The sequence below is a fragment of the Podarcis cretensis genome (genome assembly GCF_951804945.1).
Source record: "Podarcis cretensis genome assembly, chromosome: 5".
Taxonomy (NCBI): domain Eukaryota; kingdom Metazoa; phylum Chordata; class Lepidosauria; order Squamata; family Lacertidae; genus Podarcis; species Podarcis cretensis.
This window is the reverse complement of record NC_137174.1, coordinates 30,436,147-30,451,959: the sequence shown is the minus strand read 5'-3', so window position 1 is coordinate 30,451,959 and position 15,813 is coordinate 30,436,147. Positions and strand designations below refer to the sequence as shown.

At 45.1% G+C, this 15,813-nt stretch overlaps 1 protein-coding gene across 46 annotated transcripts in view; it reads right to left on the bottom strand.

Moving 5' to 3' along the window:
• Positions 1-7,498, bottom strand: part of COL13A1 (collagen type XIII alpha 1 chain) — a gene marked incomplete at its 5' end in the record, with an annotated part of 93,137 nt that extends 85,639 nt beyond the window's left edge. For all 46 annotated transcript variants that reach the window (XM_079976336.1, XM_079976337.1, XM_079976342.1 and 43 more), the window contains one exon: positions 7,478-7,498. The remainder of the gene's footprint in view (positions 1-7,477) is intronic.
• Positions 7,499-15,813: the final 8,315 nt, after the last annotated feature.

Sequence of the window (15,813 nt, the reverse complement as noted above, 5' to 3'; positions counted from 1 at the left end):
ATGGTTTGCCTGGCTGCCTGCCTACCATGTGTTTCTAAGGTTTTCATCACCAAAGCAGCCAACACACTATACAACCGCATGAAAAACAAGGGCCTATCTTGATGTTATTATCCCCTAAGATTCCACAAAGTGTGCTTAGGTCCCTTATTTTTATTTCTTTGCATTTGAAAGTCACACTTGAGGGATATTTTATCCAAAGGTGTCATATCTAAGATCTGAACTAGCTTCAAGTCTGACCCTTGTATGGTCTTTCTAGAGAAGAACTTTCCAAACTAATTTCTGAAGCTGAACACATTTTACTCCCAAATTTCAGAAAATTAATCCTAAAGCTCCCTAATTATCAAAGCTGAACCTTTTGGGTTAATTCAAATTGAAATCAAGAAATAAAAAGTAGGAGAGCTTCTTACTTGACATTTTGAATTGAGGTATAGATACGTGAGTACAAGACATGCACACACTACTAATTTGTACGTGCCTTGATAAACAGCTCAGTTTTCCCAGATGTTTTTCCATTATCATGTCCATGTATATAACAAGGTTTTTGTTTTTTAATGTGCGAAGGCATGCTTTGCAATTGATGGATGCCCAGTCATATATCTTGAGCTCAGATATTTATACACACTGACAAAACAGCAAGCAAGAACAGAACTAAATGTTATGCTTTTCAGACTGAGCTGCCAACAAAAATGATACACCGGCTTCAAGTTCTCCCACTCGTCCCTGTTATGTTTAGGCATATTGAGCAGAATCAAGACATCATCATGTTATACATTTCCCCAGCCCTTGACTGTGGTGTAGGCTGTGTTGTTGGCAGGCCGGGGTAGATGACTATCATGGGTGTCTTTGTACATTAATAATAATAATAATTTATTATATATACCCCACCCATCTGGCTGGGTTTCCTTAGTCACTCTGGGAAGCTTACAGCACATAGAAAAACATAATGTGCCTACAGCACATAGAAAAACACTCCCCTGTGAGTGTCTGAGGGCCCTGCTCTTGCCACTTACCATCTGGCCTGGGGCGGGGCCTGAAGCCTCAAAAAGACTGCTCTGCTGCCCAGGAGGATTCCCCTGTGAGTGCCTGAGGGCCCTGCTCCTTCCTGCCACTTACCATCTGGCCTGGGGCGGGGCCTGAAGCCTCAAAAGGACTGCTCTGCTGCCCAGGAGGACTCCCCTGTGAGTGTCTGAGGGCCCTGCTCTTGCCACTTACCATCTGGCCTGGGGCGGGGCCTGAAGCCTCAAAAGGACTGCTCTGCTGCCCAGGAGGACTCCCCTGTGAGTGTCTGAGGGCCCTGCTCTTGCCACTTACCATCTGGCCTGGGGCGGGGCCTTAAGCCTCAAAAGGACTGCTCTGCTGCCCAGGAGGATTCCCCTGTGAGTGCCTGAGGGCCCTGCTCCTTCCTGCCACTTACCATCTGGCCTGGGGTGGGGCCTGAAGCCTCAAAAGGACTGCTCTGCTGCCCAGGAGGACTCCCCTGTGAGTGCCTGAGGGCCCTGCTCTTGCCACTTACCATCTGTCCAGGGCGGGGCCTGAAGCCTCACAAGGACTGCTCCTGCCACTTACTATCTGGCCCAGGTGGGGCCTCACAGGGACGGTTGTTGCCACTGATGCTGCTACTGCCCAGGAGGACCCGGAGGGGTGCAGAGTTCTTTTTAACATGTTTTAAAATGTTCCTTTCCCTTTAGATTTTTTATATATGGGGGTGGGATGGATGTTTGGGTGGGCTTGGGAATTTGTTAGATTTTGATGAATTTGTAATTTTTGCAGTTTTTATTTGTATTGTTTTATTGTTTTCTGGGTTGTTTTTGTTTTTTGTTTTTATTGTTTTAAGGTTTTATTGTTTTAGGCTGCGAAAGAATAACATTAATTGCCATCAATGGAGGCTACTATGAGGCTTGGGATTGCTACCGCGGAGGGGCGAGGGAGGTATGGCGGTGGGGGCAGATGTTATAGGCGAAGGGGATCGAGATATGGATATGCTCGTACCCCTTCCAATCTGCGCCTCATCCCGAGGGACGAGGGTAGGGTGAGCAAGGATTACTCACCTCCGTCACTGGTGCTGTGCAATGCCAGGTCTATAGGCAACAAAACCGCCACCCTGCGAGATTTCTTTATCTCGCAGGGGGTCGACCTGGCTTGTGTGACGGACACCTGGGTACGCGAAGGGGCAACAGTTACCTTACGAGAGATGGCGCCCCCGGGTTTCGCCGTCCTCCACCAGTCCTGGACTGTGGGCCGGGGGGGAGGGGTGGCATTATTAATCCGGGAAGATTGTCCTTTCAGGGCTCTACCATCGCCATCGATCCCCGGCATTGAATGTGTTGGCCTGGTGTGGGGCTCCAAGGAGAGCTTGGCTGTCTGGCTGGTGTACCGGCCACCTAGCGCACCAGCAGCCACCCTGTCAGGCCTATTGGAGGCGGTGGTCAGCTGGGCCTTGGAGTTCCCTAACCTATTGGTATTGGGGGACTTCAACATCCATGCTGATGCCACTCCCTCCTCACAGGCTCTGGACCTGGTGTCTTCCATGGCGACACTAGGGCTCTCCCAGTTTGTTTCAGGCCCACACATCAAGCAGGCCACACGCTGGATTTGATCTTTGGCGTAGGTATAGATGTGATCATGTCTCCTTCGATGAAGGTGCCATGGTCTGATCACTACGCTCTGAAAGCCAGGATTGACTTTCCACCCCCACCCTGCTTAGGTGGCGAGCCGATTTGGGCTCGCCCGCAGAGGCTGATGGATCCTGATAGATTCCGCCAAGCCTTGCGGGACCTTGCTGCCCCTGGCGACTCATTGACTGAGCTTGTTGAGGGCTGGAATATCCAGCTCCTGGCAGCCATCGATGAGATCGCACCGAAGCGCCCTCTGCGACCCTGCAGAAACCGGGCTCCCTGGTTTACCGAGGAGCTCCGGAAAATGAAGTGGGACCTCAGACGGCTTCAGCGAGTATGGCGGGGTGCCCGTGATGGAGCCTCAAGAACATCTTATAGGGCTTTTATGAAAACCTACGAGATGGCAGTGAAGGCTGCTAAGAAGTCTTACTTCTCGGCCTCCATTGCATCCGCTAGCTCTCGCCCGGTGCAATTATTTAGTATAATCAGGTCTTTAACGTCCCTTGAGGGACAGCCAAATTTAAATAACAATTTGACACACAGCTGTGAGGCATTTGCGAGCTTTTTTGCGGAGAAGGTCTTGTTGCTCCGCCATGACCTCCCTGCCAATTTGGAAACAATAAAGGAACTGGAGGCTCCTCGACTGTCCTCGGGTCCAGTATTGGACCACTTCAACCGGATATCCCCAGCCGATGTGGACAGACTCCTCCGAGCTGGAAAGCCCACCACCTGTCCTCTCGACCCGTGCCCGTCTTGGCAGATTAGAGCATGTCCAGACGAGGTGCGGGCCCTCCTGGGGGATATCATCAATTTGTCCCTTGGCATGGGGACATTCCCAGGGGAACTGAAGGAGGCAGTGGTGCGCCCGCTCTTAAAGAAAACATCATTAGATCCTTTAGATCTATCCAATTACCGCCTGGTTTCGAATCTTCCGTTCCTGGGTAAGGTGATTGAGAGAGCGGTTGCTGAACAGCTTGGTGGGTTTCTGGATGAAACATCGGCTCTGGATCCATTCCAGTCCGGCTTCCGCGCTAGTCATGGGTCCGAGACGGCTCTGGTTGCCCTAACAGATGATCTTCGTAGACAGCTGGATCGAGGCGGGTCGGGGCTGCTGATTCTTCTAGATCTGTCAGCAGCTTTCAACATGGTCGATCACGAACTTCTGGACCACCACCTTGCCGACGTGGGGATCCAGGGCACAGTCCTTCAGTGGCTGCGCTCGTTTCTCTCTGGTCAGGGACAGAGGGTGGCGCTTGGGGGGAATTGTCATCACACCACTCCTTGGTGTGTGGAGTACCTCAGGGTGCGATACTCTCCCCGATGTTTTACAACATCTTTATGCGCCCCCTCGCCCAGCTTGTCCAGAGTTTTGGGCTGGGTTGCCATCAGTATGCCGATGACACCCAACTCTATCTGTTGATGGATGGCCATCCTGACTCGGCCCCAGACACACTGACCAGATGTTTGGAAGCTGTGGCTGGATGGTTACGTGGGAGCCGGTTGAAGCTAAATCCTTCGAAGACAGAGGTCCTGTGGCTGGGACGGGATGATATGGGATTGGGGGGGGGGGCAACTCCCAACTCTTGTGGGGGCGCAATTAGTGCCAGCACCGTCTGTTAAGAGTTTGGGTGTAATCTTCGACACCTCCCTTTCCATGGAGGCGCAGATTGCAGCTATAACAAAGGCGGCATTTTTCCATCTCCGCCAAGCTAAGCAGTTGGCTCCTTACCTCTCACACCCTGACCTAGCCACTGTGATCCACGCGACGGTCACCTCCAGACTGGATTATTGTAACTCGCTCTACATGGGGTTGCCCTTGAGACTGACCCAGAAACTCCAGCGGGTGCAGAATGCTGCAGGGAGACTCCTTACGGGGTCTTCGCTGCGAGATCACTTTCACCCGGTGCTATACCAGCTGCACTGGCTCCCGGTGGAGTACAGGATCAGGTTTAAGGTGCTGGTCTTAACCTTTAAAGCCCTATACGGCCTAGGACCCTCGTACCTACGGGACCGCCTCTCCTGGTATGCCCCACAGAGAAACTTACGGTCTTCAAATAAAAACATCTTGAAGGTCCCAGGCCACAGAGAAGTTAGGCTGGCCTCAACTAGAGCCAGGACTTTTTTGGCTGTGGCTCCGACCTGGTGGAACACTCTGTCACAAGAGACTAGGGCCCTGCAGGACTTGACATCTTTCCGCAGGGCCTGCAAGACAGAGCTGTTCTGCCAGGCCTTTGGCCAGGGCACAGCCTGACTCCCTCCCTTGGCAATCTTCGCGCAGCTCTGGCCCAATGGTGGCCGGTGGCTTGAATTTAATTAATTTTATAATGAATGATTTTAGAGTGTTGTTTGTGCTGTACTTTTGTACTGTTTTATTGTTGTTAGCCGCCCTGAGCCTGGCTTCGGCTGGGGAGGGCGGGATATAAATAAAATTTATTATTATTATATTATTATAATAAAACGTCAAACATTAAAAACTTCCTGATACAGGGCTACCTTCAGATGTCCTCTAAAAGTTGTATAGTTCTTTTTCTCCTTGACATCTGATGGGATGGCGTTTCTAAAACTTTTGAGGAGAAAACTCAACAAGAGACTATGGTTTTTGGCACCAACCCCATCTTGGAGCTAAAACTGACTTCTGCCCTGAGAAACGTCCCTTTAATGAAAAAGAGAACTGACTTCCAAAATCATATTCCCATACTTACAGTGAAAAACAGTGGTACATTTATTGTGGTTATAGTTGTTCATATAGATAGGCTCTTTCGCTTTCCCCTGAGTGAACTAGCTTCTGAAGTCAGTAACTTATCATTAGATTAGATTAGATTAGATTAGATTAGATTAGAGGGGAAAATGTCAGTCCTCCAGTATGAAGTCCCTCTGGCATATTTTTTGTGACGGATCATGTCCACAGACTATCACTAATACCTGATTTCCATGTGGATTAGCATTAGGTATATGTTTACAAATCCCATAAAAAGTGACCGGCACCATGCTGGTTTTGTTTTTAATCTCTGATAATAAGACTATTCATATAAACAAGCTTAGAGGGGAAAGAAGAATGCAAGCTGTCAACAAGGTGGGAAAAGAATATTTACATCTTTTGCTGTTTGAGAGGAACGGGGGATGTGTCCATTAAGAAAAGATTTAATGAACTAGCCATGTTCCTACCTAGCAAACATAGAAGGATAATGGAATGGATTCTGATAATAGATCCTATCCCAGCTAGGCAAATGCAAAACCACCCAAGGTAAGCTAGGTACACCTTCCATTCCAGCAGTGACAGCTAGTTACAGAGAGGCAGAAAGTGGTCAAGTGACCGCCAATGCTGGTTGTGAGAGAGGGGTGCCTGTGATCCACGACCTGGTGGAAGCAGCCAAAACAATAGTGCCTCACATGTAGCACTGTGCAGCTGTTTTGGTGACTGGCTAGTTCACCATACCCATGTGGATATTACAGACTAATTACACAATTGGCCCAAAATTACCAGCACATGCCTTCATGAGTATCTCTTGCCCAGGCTACTCCCACAGATGTTGGTTGGTAAGCCCCAGATGTTCCCCTCCCATTTGACAGCTGCTTTGTGGTATTGTTTTCCATACCCCCTTATCAGCCACTACTACTTCCAGGAAGTGAAATCAATGGTGGCAATGAAACTTATATCAACCAGATCAAGAGATCTTAGGTAGCAGAAGTGGGGAAGCTCCTCCAAGCTTCTAAAATCAGGGTGACAATCAACATGCTTCCAATCACAGCACTAGACTACATTGACCAGGGGTAGCCAGCCAACTGTCCTTGGATTACAATCCCTATCAGCCCCAGCCAACAGGGCCAATGGTCAGAGGTGGTGGAAACTACAGTTCAGCAACATATGAAGGGCACTGTGTTGGGTACCCCTGACATAGACAATGAGGTGTCCAATATGAGGCACCTTTTATATTCTTAACTGTGCTATAAATGTGACTGGCAGCTTCCCAAAATGCCAGTGTCTGAATGTGGGCTGGAAGGATGTGTCTTCTCTGTCATTATATTTTCCTGATGCTTGGTTTCTGCTAAACCCAAGCCATAAAATGCATGGTTTTTTGCTCAAGGAATGTTGGGCCACAAATTCCTGAAGGAAATCAACCCACAACACCAAAAAATCTAATGAACTGGAGCTTCCATTGCACATGGGCCAAACAGGTCAGCTCTCTATTTCTGCATCACTAAGAACACATTCCTCACACAATGGTATTTGTTCAACTGAACCTGCAAATCCTTTCCACGATTAAATAATATAGGACAGATTTACATTTCTGCCTACTCACAAGTCAATGCTGGGTATGCCAAGAATCTGAAAACTCCTGAGAGCTTTATTATATGACTTGTAAGTAGACCAAGATATAGATCCTTTGTATGTTTCTGCAGGAGTGGCTTGCAGAAGCAACTCCAAGAATGAAAACTGCAATGTGGGAAGGAAATACCCTAAATGCTATGAGCTCATCTGAAATCAAAAGAACTTCTTAAAGGAAATGTGTGCTCTCCATTACAAGAAAGACTTGGGAAATTCTATACTTAAAACCTTTGTCCTGACATTGGGTCAGTCTGCATGTCCCACTGAAATCCAGTTCTCTTTACAGCAGAAGAGGTGAACATGGCACCCTTCAGATGTTACTGGACTGAGCAGTAGCCATACTGGCTGAGGATAAAGCTGATGTGAGTCCAAAACCATCTAAAGGGTACTATATTGTCTACACCTATTGTCTGACAATATGTTCTTTTGCAATGGGTAGCCAGCTATCTCCTCCCCAGTATTCACAGACTTTAGGCAGCTGGCAAGAAAAGAAGAAGAGAGGAGGAGAAACACAAAAGGGGGAAAAAATATTTACCGGAAGCCCAGGTCTTCCTGAAGGACCCTGAAAAGAAACACAGCAAAGGACGAGTTGGCACAAGGAGCATGGGCAATTGGATTGGTACAGAGAAACAATAAAGACATAACTAACTGAATCTTGGATGTGAAGAATACCACTCCAGTGGCGGTAGAGCACATTCTTTGTGCAGATAAGGTGCCCTATGTTTAATTTGTGGCATCTCCAGTTAAGTGATCATAGACAGGGAAAGCTAGGAGTTTCCAGGCACTCTGGCAAGCTATTGGAAGTCAGAGTAGACAAGACTGGGCCAGATACAACTGACTTGGTGCAGTTAGCCTTGTGTATCCTAGACAAAGATGTGGGGCTCACTAAAGAAGGATATGTAGCTTGTTGAGTACAATTGTGAACCACACCCGCTGCTACTATTCACTCCCACTGCTGTGCCGTCAGCAGGTGCATTTCTGCACTGGGATTAACTGGCATTATTAGTCCATGTAGATTCATTCTAGCATAGGAGAGTATGTGCAGTGAACAAGCACAGAACAAGCACACCCTACGTGAGTGAGAAGGAGAGTCCTTGCATAAACGACAGCTATTTGCTCAAATATGTTGTAGTCTTTCAAAAGAGCCAGTTGTTCAAATATGTTGTCGGCGTGACTCCTCTTCAGGCGTGACCGATTCAAAGGAAAGTTACAATAAAAGAAGGAGCTAAAGAGATCCTTTCTCTCTTCCCCCCACCCTGCGTCTAAGCACGCACACACATGATGGATGATGGCAGGCGGACTATATTGTATCAATAGTATAGGTCGCTGCTGGAAACAATTTGTGTAAAAAAACTAGAATGCAGAACTCTTAAGCACATCAACTGTCCAATCCTAATTACTAGCGCGGAGCCAAAATGCCCCACAACTTGACCACCCTGGCTGCAAGCTGCAAAGTTGGAGGGAGGTGATGTTTGGTGATTTATAAGGGACACAAAGGTATGCAAAATGCTTGCTCCATTTGCTACAATAGCTTCTAAACTCCCTGCTTCTGCCTGGCAGTTTCCTGTGTGCTTCCTACTCAGAAGGTGCCAGCGTGAGAGCAGAGGGAAATATTCCTCACTCTGAACTGGCTTTAGAATGATACCACATATAATCATAAACAAGTGGCAACAGCTGTGAAAGCAGGTGAAGCGTGTGTGTGGTTTCATGAAACTTCTGCCTGTTCCTCTCCAAAACCCCATGTTTGAGCCAGAAAAGGAATCAATAAAACCTTTGGCTCAGCTCTAAATTTCTTCAGGCACATGTACTCCCTTGTGTTAAAGCAGATATTGTGTTTGGACCTGTATGTGGAAGACCTGGGTTCAAAATCCCTAGTAAGCTGTGAAACTACCTTTGGTTAAGTCACTCTCTGTCCCAGCAGAATAACCTACCTGAAAGGGTTGCCTACAGGATAAAAGGAGATAACCCTATGTATACTGTATCCAGGGGCGGACCTTGGTAATATGAAGCCCTGTGCGAGGCCAAAATTTGACACCCCTCCATCCTAAAACTGCCTTCACAAAGCTGGGTAAGTGAGGTGCAGGGCTTTGGGAAGGAGGTGTGAGGCTCTGGCAGGGTCCTCCTGACCCCTTCCCAAAGCTGGGCAAACACTAACTAGGCTTTGGGAAGGAGACAGGAGGACTCTAGGATCCTGCTAGAGCCCTCACACCTGCTTCCCAAAGCCCATCACTTACTAGACTTTGAGAAGAAAGTAGGAAGGTGCCCCCTAGGCCCCTTTGCCGGGGTACCAGTCACGCTGCCCTAAACCCACCTCTGCTGTATCTTGAACAACTTAGAGGAAAGGCATGATACAATTGTGAAACACAAATAAATAATAAATACATGGTTACAGAATTACAGCCCCAAAGCATCTCTCTAGCAAGCCAGGTCTGATAGCTTGACTCTTGGCTGGACGACACAACCATATGCCCATGGCGGAGACTGTCAAATAGCCTGTGCAACAAATGGGTGTCAGCTATGGTTTGAGCCTACACAATGCTGTTATACAAGGCTACATGAATGAGGAAACCCTTCTGGGTTTTGTTCAACAAATCAGCATTGTTAAGAAAGTCCTCAGCCTCTCGGCTTTGGAATGCGGGTTCCAAACAGCTCTTGAAGATGTGAAGAAACAGGCCATATTTTGTCGGGTATGTTGTGTTTCTTCTGACTACGTGTCTGAGCATTAAAGTAAATGAGATGAGAGACTTCCAGCAAGTCTGAGATCCCGAAATATCTCAAAAGTCTAGACACGGGAGGCCCACAGTCACAAATTCTGTGTGGAGGTATGAGGAGGCATTGTAAATCAACACGGAGCAGAAAAACATCGAATGCAAGTAGTATATTATAAGTTATTTAAATTATTATTTTAAGTTATTTATGTAAGACAGATACCACACACAATCACCAATCTGTTCACAAGGCAAGAAAATAAGCACCATGCGCCCACCAAATTGGTTTAAAGGCAGGAAAATCAATGGCCAGAAAATAATGCAGTCATGGCCAACTGTAGCAAATCAAATGCCATAATTCACAACATAAACATCACACTGTTTGCTTAGCAATGAACAGTGAGGTTGGGCTCATTGTTTTAAGCCCCTACCACATACAGCTAATAGGAATCACACAGCAGTCTAAATGACAAATATTCTAAAGTCTGTACACAGACCCCAGGTAAATGTAATGCATATTTTCCTTTTTTCCAAACTTCCTTTTGGTTGGTTTCACAAGGGGCCATAGCTCAGTGGATAGAGTGCACATGTTGCATACAGAATATCTTTATTCCAATCTGTAGCATCTTCGGTTAAAAAAAAGCATGGGTAGTAGGGCTGGGGACAACCTGTTGGTTAGAGCAGATGGTAACCAATGGCCTGACTCAGAAAGGAGTTCCCATGATCCTCCCTGCTTACATGTTCACAGACACGTAAGGAAGAGCAGGATCACATCCAGCAACATGCACCCTAGCCATGCTCCGTGCCAGCTGGACATTTGGCAGCAGTGTAAATGAAACAGATACATGGACAGATGTACACACGTTGGGCTAATGCATTTTTCATTGACTGCATTTTATGGCAGACTACTTCATGCTGGCACTATTGGGACCAAGCAGTTTTGCAGCACTTGGGGTCTGTAAAACTATAGTGTTTTCAGAAATTAGTTAGTTGCTGCATTTTCTTAAGGACACAAACTGAGAGAGATGCAAGGAGATCAGCGGAGAGGACATAAGAGTTTTCTTATTTTCACTCACCCGTCTTAACTTTTTGCCCTGGATCTCCCAGAGATTTTTTAATTTCATAAAATAAATGCTCTCTAAGTAAGCTTGTGAGAGCCTCGGAATGTTTCTGGTCCTCCCACAACAAAATATACAGGTACCAAAAATATGGAAGAGCAGGTGGCACAGGCAGTTGAATCTTTTGTGAATCAGAGCAGCAGCAGTTTATCAGTTAAGCCCTTTCTGTCCATTAAGAATTCCTGATGTTTCAGGAATGTTCCTCCCTCTCCCCCAGTGCCCAGTCACCTTACCACCAGATGCATTCTTCACAACACACACAGATGTAAGTTTTGGTACTTACAGGGGGGCCTGAAAGAAAAGAGAAAGAAAAAATAGTTATCATGGTGGAATGTGTTAATGCTATTGACCTCTATAAATAGCATCTTTAATAACATCTTCCTCAACAGATCCATCATTTTTCAGTAGGATTATGAACTGGCAAGTGGGTGGTCCATATCTCACCTTAGCCATAAACTTATCAGGATTCTGCAATATGTGAATAACAACACTGACCCTTATTACAAAGCTGTAAGGATTACTGAATAATTTGTACAAGGTGCTTTAAACACTCAAAAGTAGCATGGAAATGTTAAACTGTGAAGGTGGTGTGTTTTAGGTTTTGCACTACAAGAGCTCCTGTTACCTTGATGCTACAAAAACCATATACATCAACTAATACAGGACAGTAACTGAGATGTCTGATTTAGAGCAGTGGAGTTCAAGATTATCAACCCTAAAGGAACTCTCACCTGCATCAATTCATCTTTTGTGTGTGGCAGAAGATTTTGGAGAACACTCCTGATCCTAGTCATCAACCAAAGTGGGCTGAGAATACATTTTAGAATGCAGCTAGCACTGCCTTCTGCATATGCACCTTGCAGGAGACAATTAGCCATGACACTTTGGAGCAGCTTTTTGCCATTCTTCTCATCATGGAACTCTGACTAACAAGCTTTCATGGAGCGCCAAGCTTCTTTGGAAAATGGTTTAAAAATCATTGGTTTAGAGTGCTTAGACAATACTGACCAAGGCTGTCAGGATATGGAGATATACAGTACAACACATGACACATAGGGGACATGATTAGTCTGCCATTTTTGGCAGCAACCACATGCTTCTTATTTGGTGTAGTTTTGCTCTAAGGCTGTGCCTAGAGGCATGTTTATGGTATACTCTCCAGTCCAGTCTCTCCTTTGCATCTAAAATGTAAGGTTTTCTTTAACACTTCCATTTTCAGCATCAAATCCAGGCACAACCCAGGGTGGAACTTTTCTGATTCCAAGCAGATGACAGCCCTTTTGAAAACATTTTGCATCCCCAATGGCAAGACTTTCTTTCTTTGTTTTTAAAATAAAGTAATACCATACATGATGATGTCATAATCCATTACAGTAGCCACTAAGTGACATCATATGGGAATTTTGGACTGCCACTCAGAAACCTCATTTGTTCTTCAGTGGCATGGAAGAGGCCAACCTCTGTCAGCAGCACAGTCTACGTACCGTATTTGCCGGCAAGCTGCATTTCACACACAGCGTGCAAAATGCAACTTAACTTTGTCTCACCTTGTAGGGATACATGGATCTCGCAGTCAAAAACCCATCCTCTTTGTCTCTCTCTCTCTGGCTATCTGTGTACACCACTTTGGAACTCCCAAGTTGGGAACTGTCTCAGTATATACTATTTAATTTACAAAAGCTACTTAAGTGGATAGTCAGGGTAATGCAGTAGTTAAAACAGTTAATTGGACAGTTAGCTAGCTGATTCAGAGAGACTTAGTTTCTATTATATAATGGGACAACCCCAATATGGAATCTTTACCTCCTTGTGGGAAGAACTGAGTGCACATGCAATTAAAAAATAAAACCTACCCAGTTTTCACCTTACTGCACACATATTACATTAATTTATCCATCAGCTATCACATTCACCAACTTACCTTTCCATCTGCCACTTTATGCAGTTCCTAAACACTTCATTTCCCCACCACAACCAGCCAGCTAGACAGGCACAGCTGTGTAGTCTCAATGGTGGTGTTGGGAACCTCACACCTTACCCAAGACTGTGGGTGAGGACATGGAAGAAGGGGGAATTTCACATTTGGTGGGAATGCCCTTCAGCTTCATCACTTTGGACTGTGGTTTATCAGAAAATATCTAATATAATGAAACATCATATCCAGTCTTCTCCATTACTCTTTTAGTTGAATTATTGGGATGATGACCCGATGAAAACTTTTTGATCTATTGAACTTTTAACCTGGCTGCTGCCAGGATCTCTGTAGCACAGAAATGGAAAATGCTACAAGGTCTCCAGTTTTCCCTGTGGTATAAAAATATGTGGACCTTGGCCATCACTGAAAAAATAATACATAACCTATGTGTTGCTAGGAGTATTGAGAACCCAGAACAATTTCACACCATCTGTGGGACTTTATTTCATACTCCTTGAACTTGCATATACAAAAGTCTCTATCCTACGCACGGAATTTGGTTATTTTGACAATCTCCTGTGTACCAACTGTTTCTTATTAAGATAATATCCAGCCTCTTGCACTGCCCCTATGTCTTTCCCCCCTCTGTTGTTTTCTTTGCATTGCCTGCTATATTTCAACAAAACCTATAAAAATGGTGGTGTTAGGAGAAGCGGTTTGGATTTGTTAGGCCCTGAGGAATGTTTTGGAGCAGGCCAGGCCTGTACAAATGGGACAGGCTCTGCTTGAACCAGGATGGAACCAGACTGTTGGCACTTAAAATAAAAAAGGTTACAGAGCAGTGTTTAAATTGCATCTAAATTGCAGTAGGGTGGGAAAACTTTGTCCTCAAACTGAAGGCATTGTTCTGTGAACATGCTAACATGATTTATAGCTAGCTTTGTACAAGACATCAGGGTTAATAGCAGACACTAACAGTTACCTCAATTCAGAAAAGGAAGCTCACATGAAGGAGCAGGCTTCCATACACATTGCTGAACACTTTGTTCAGGAAGTGTTAATCAGACTGGTTCCTTCAAAAATGTGACCAAACAAAATCCTTGAGCATCCCTAACAAGAAAAAGTAGCTTTTAATACAGGTAAATAAAACAACATCAGGAAGACTGGAAGATTGTAAACCAATTTGCACATTAGAAGGAAGAGGAGGAGGAGGTCCTGAAGTGAATTTTCTAACAGACAGCTGAAGTCAGGAGGATGGAGCTATATTTTACAGTTAAGACGGTCTATTGATTTTAGCCACCAGCTTCACTAATCAGAGACAGATGCTAAGTATCTAAGTGCATGAGAAAGGCCAACTGTGAGGGTTGAAAATGGGGAATGTACTGTTAGAACTATGGACTGAGGTGGGTGACCTGTGCATAACCATAACTTTGGCTTTACATGGAGACAATAAAAACCCTGTTCTGCTACCCTCATAGTCAAATTGTAAATGGTCAAGCCAAAATAACTTCCAAGTTGCCCTTTAACCTGGCTTCTCACAGAACAGTGGTTTAGGCTCTCATGCAGAAACAAGTGGTAATTATAAATGATTTATTTTATGTTTAATAAAATAATGTTTAATCTTTTCAGCAAGGGAAACACTAGATTCGAACACATAATGTTGTCTCCACCGTGTTTCCAAATGACACTGGTTGATATCCAACAGTCATACTCAGAATACGACAAATTTGGAGATCACCTACTGTTTGCACTTACATTCTCCACTAAGAATAGGCAAATATGTCAACTTTGGTTCTCCACAGTTTCTCATATGTTCCCATCTTAAATTCAGTTCTCCACATTTCCATATCAGTTTGAGATTTGTTTTTGTGCAAATTTATCCTAATATACACATTCTTGCATGCCATTTCCCCTAATGTGCACATTTTAGCAAAGCAATCTTCCCGAACATAATGCATTTGGCATGTTACTTTCACTAATATATGCATTCATAAAAGGGAGTGGGTGGCGCTATGGTCTAAACCGCTGAGCCTCTTGGGCTTGCTGATTGGAAGGTCAGCAGTTTGAATCCGTGTGACGGGGTGAGCTTCTGTTGCTCTGTTCCGGCTTCTGCCAACCTAGCAGTTCAGAAGCATACCAACTGGAGTAGATAAATAGGTATCACTGTGGCGGGAAGGTAAATGGTATTTTCATGCTCTCTGCCACCCATCACAGTATTCCGTTGCACCAGTAGCAGTTTCATCCTGCTGGCCACATGACCCGGAAAGCTGTCTGCAGACAAACACCAGCTCCCTCGGCCTGAAGCAAGATGAGCACCGCACCCCATATTTGCGTTTCACTGGACTTAACTGTCCAGGGTTCCTTTACCTTTTACCTATATGCATTCATATGCAGATTAAAGCACACAAAGATGAAAATATAATGTAGAAGCCTATTTTGGCATTAAGTAGTATCTCAATTAAATAACAACAATAAGAGCAGTTCTAATGCAGGGGGCAATAAGAGCATCATGCCCAAGCCAAAAAAATCTGGACTCAACACAGGTCAAATAAAAAATCCCAAAGCAACTTTAACTGGGTTGCCATGGCCCTACCAAATTTTAATCATGATGTGGGAAGAAATTCCGCTGTATCATACATAGAATTGTAGGAAGGAATGCAAAGGGTCATCCATCTAGCCCTACCCCTTGCAATGCTGGAATCCCAACACTTCCAATTTGAAACCAAACCGGACCCTGCTTGGCTTTGCTATATTCTGAACCATTCAGAAGAGAAACAATGAGTCTTCATGTGTATTTCATATAGAAGTGCTAGGGAATGGCACCTTTAATATGAAGCTTGACAAATCTATGAGTGAATTGTTCTCGCCCCCAGCTATCTTGTAAATGGGATGACCACTGAAAAAGTGTCAATATTGAAGCTGACTAACTGACTAAAACATTAAAAATGACCAAATATATGACAATGTTTAGGCCTTGGGACTTGACTACCTCAGATGTGCTTTGCAATAGAGTTTGAGCCTCAGGAATCTCTGGATAGGCAAATCTTGTCTTCTTTGGCCTGCAGTGTTGGCAAGGAAGAAAGCAGGAAGTATATTTTTCCTTGGAGGGTGTAGGGAGGAGGACTGATTA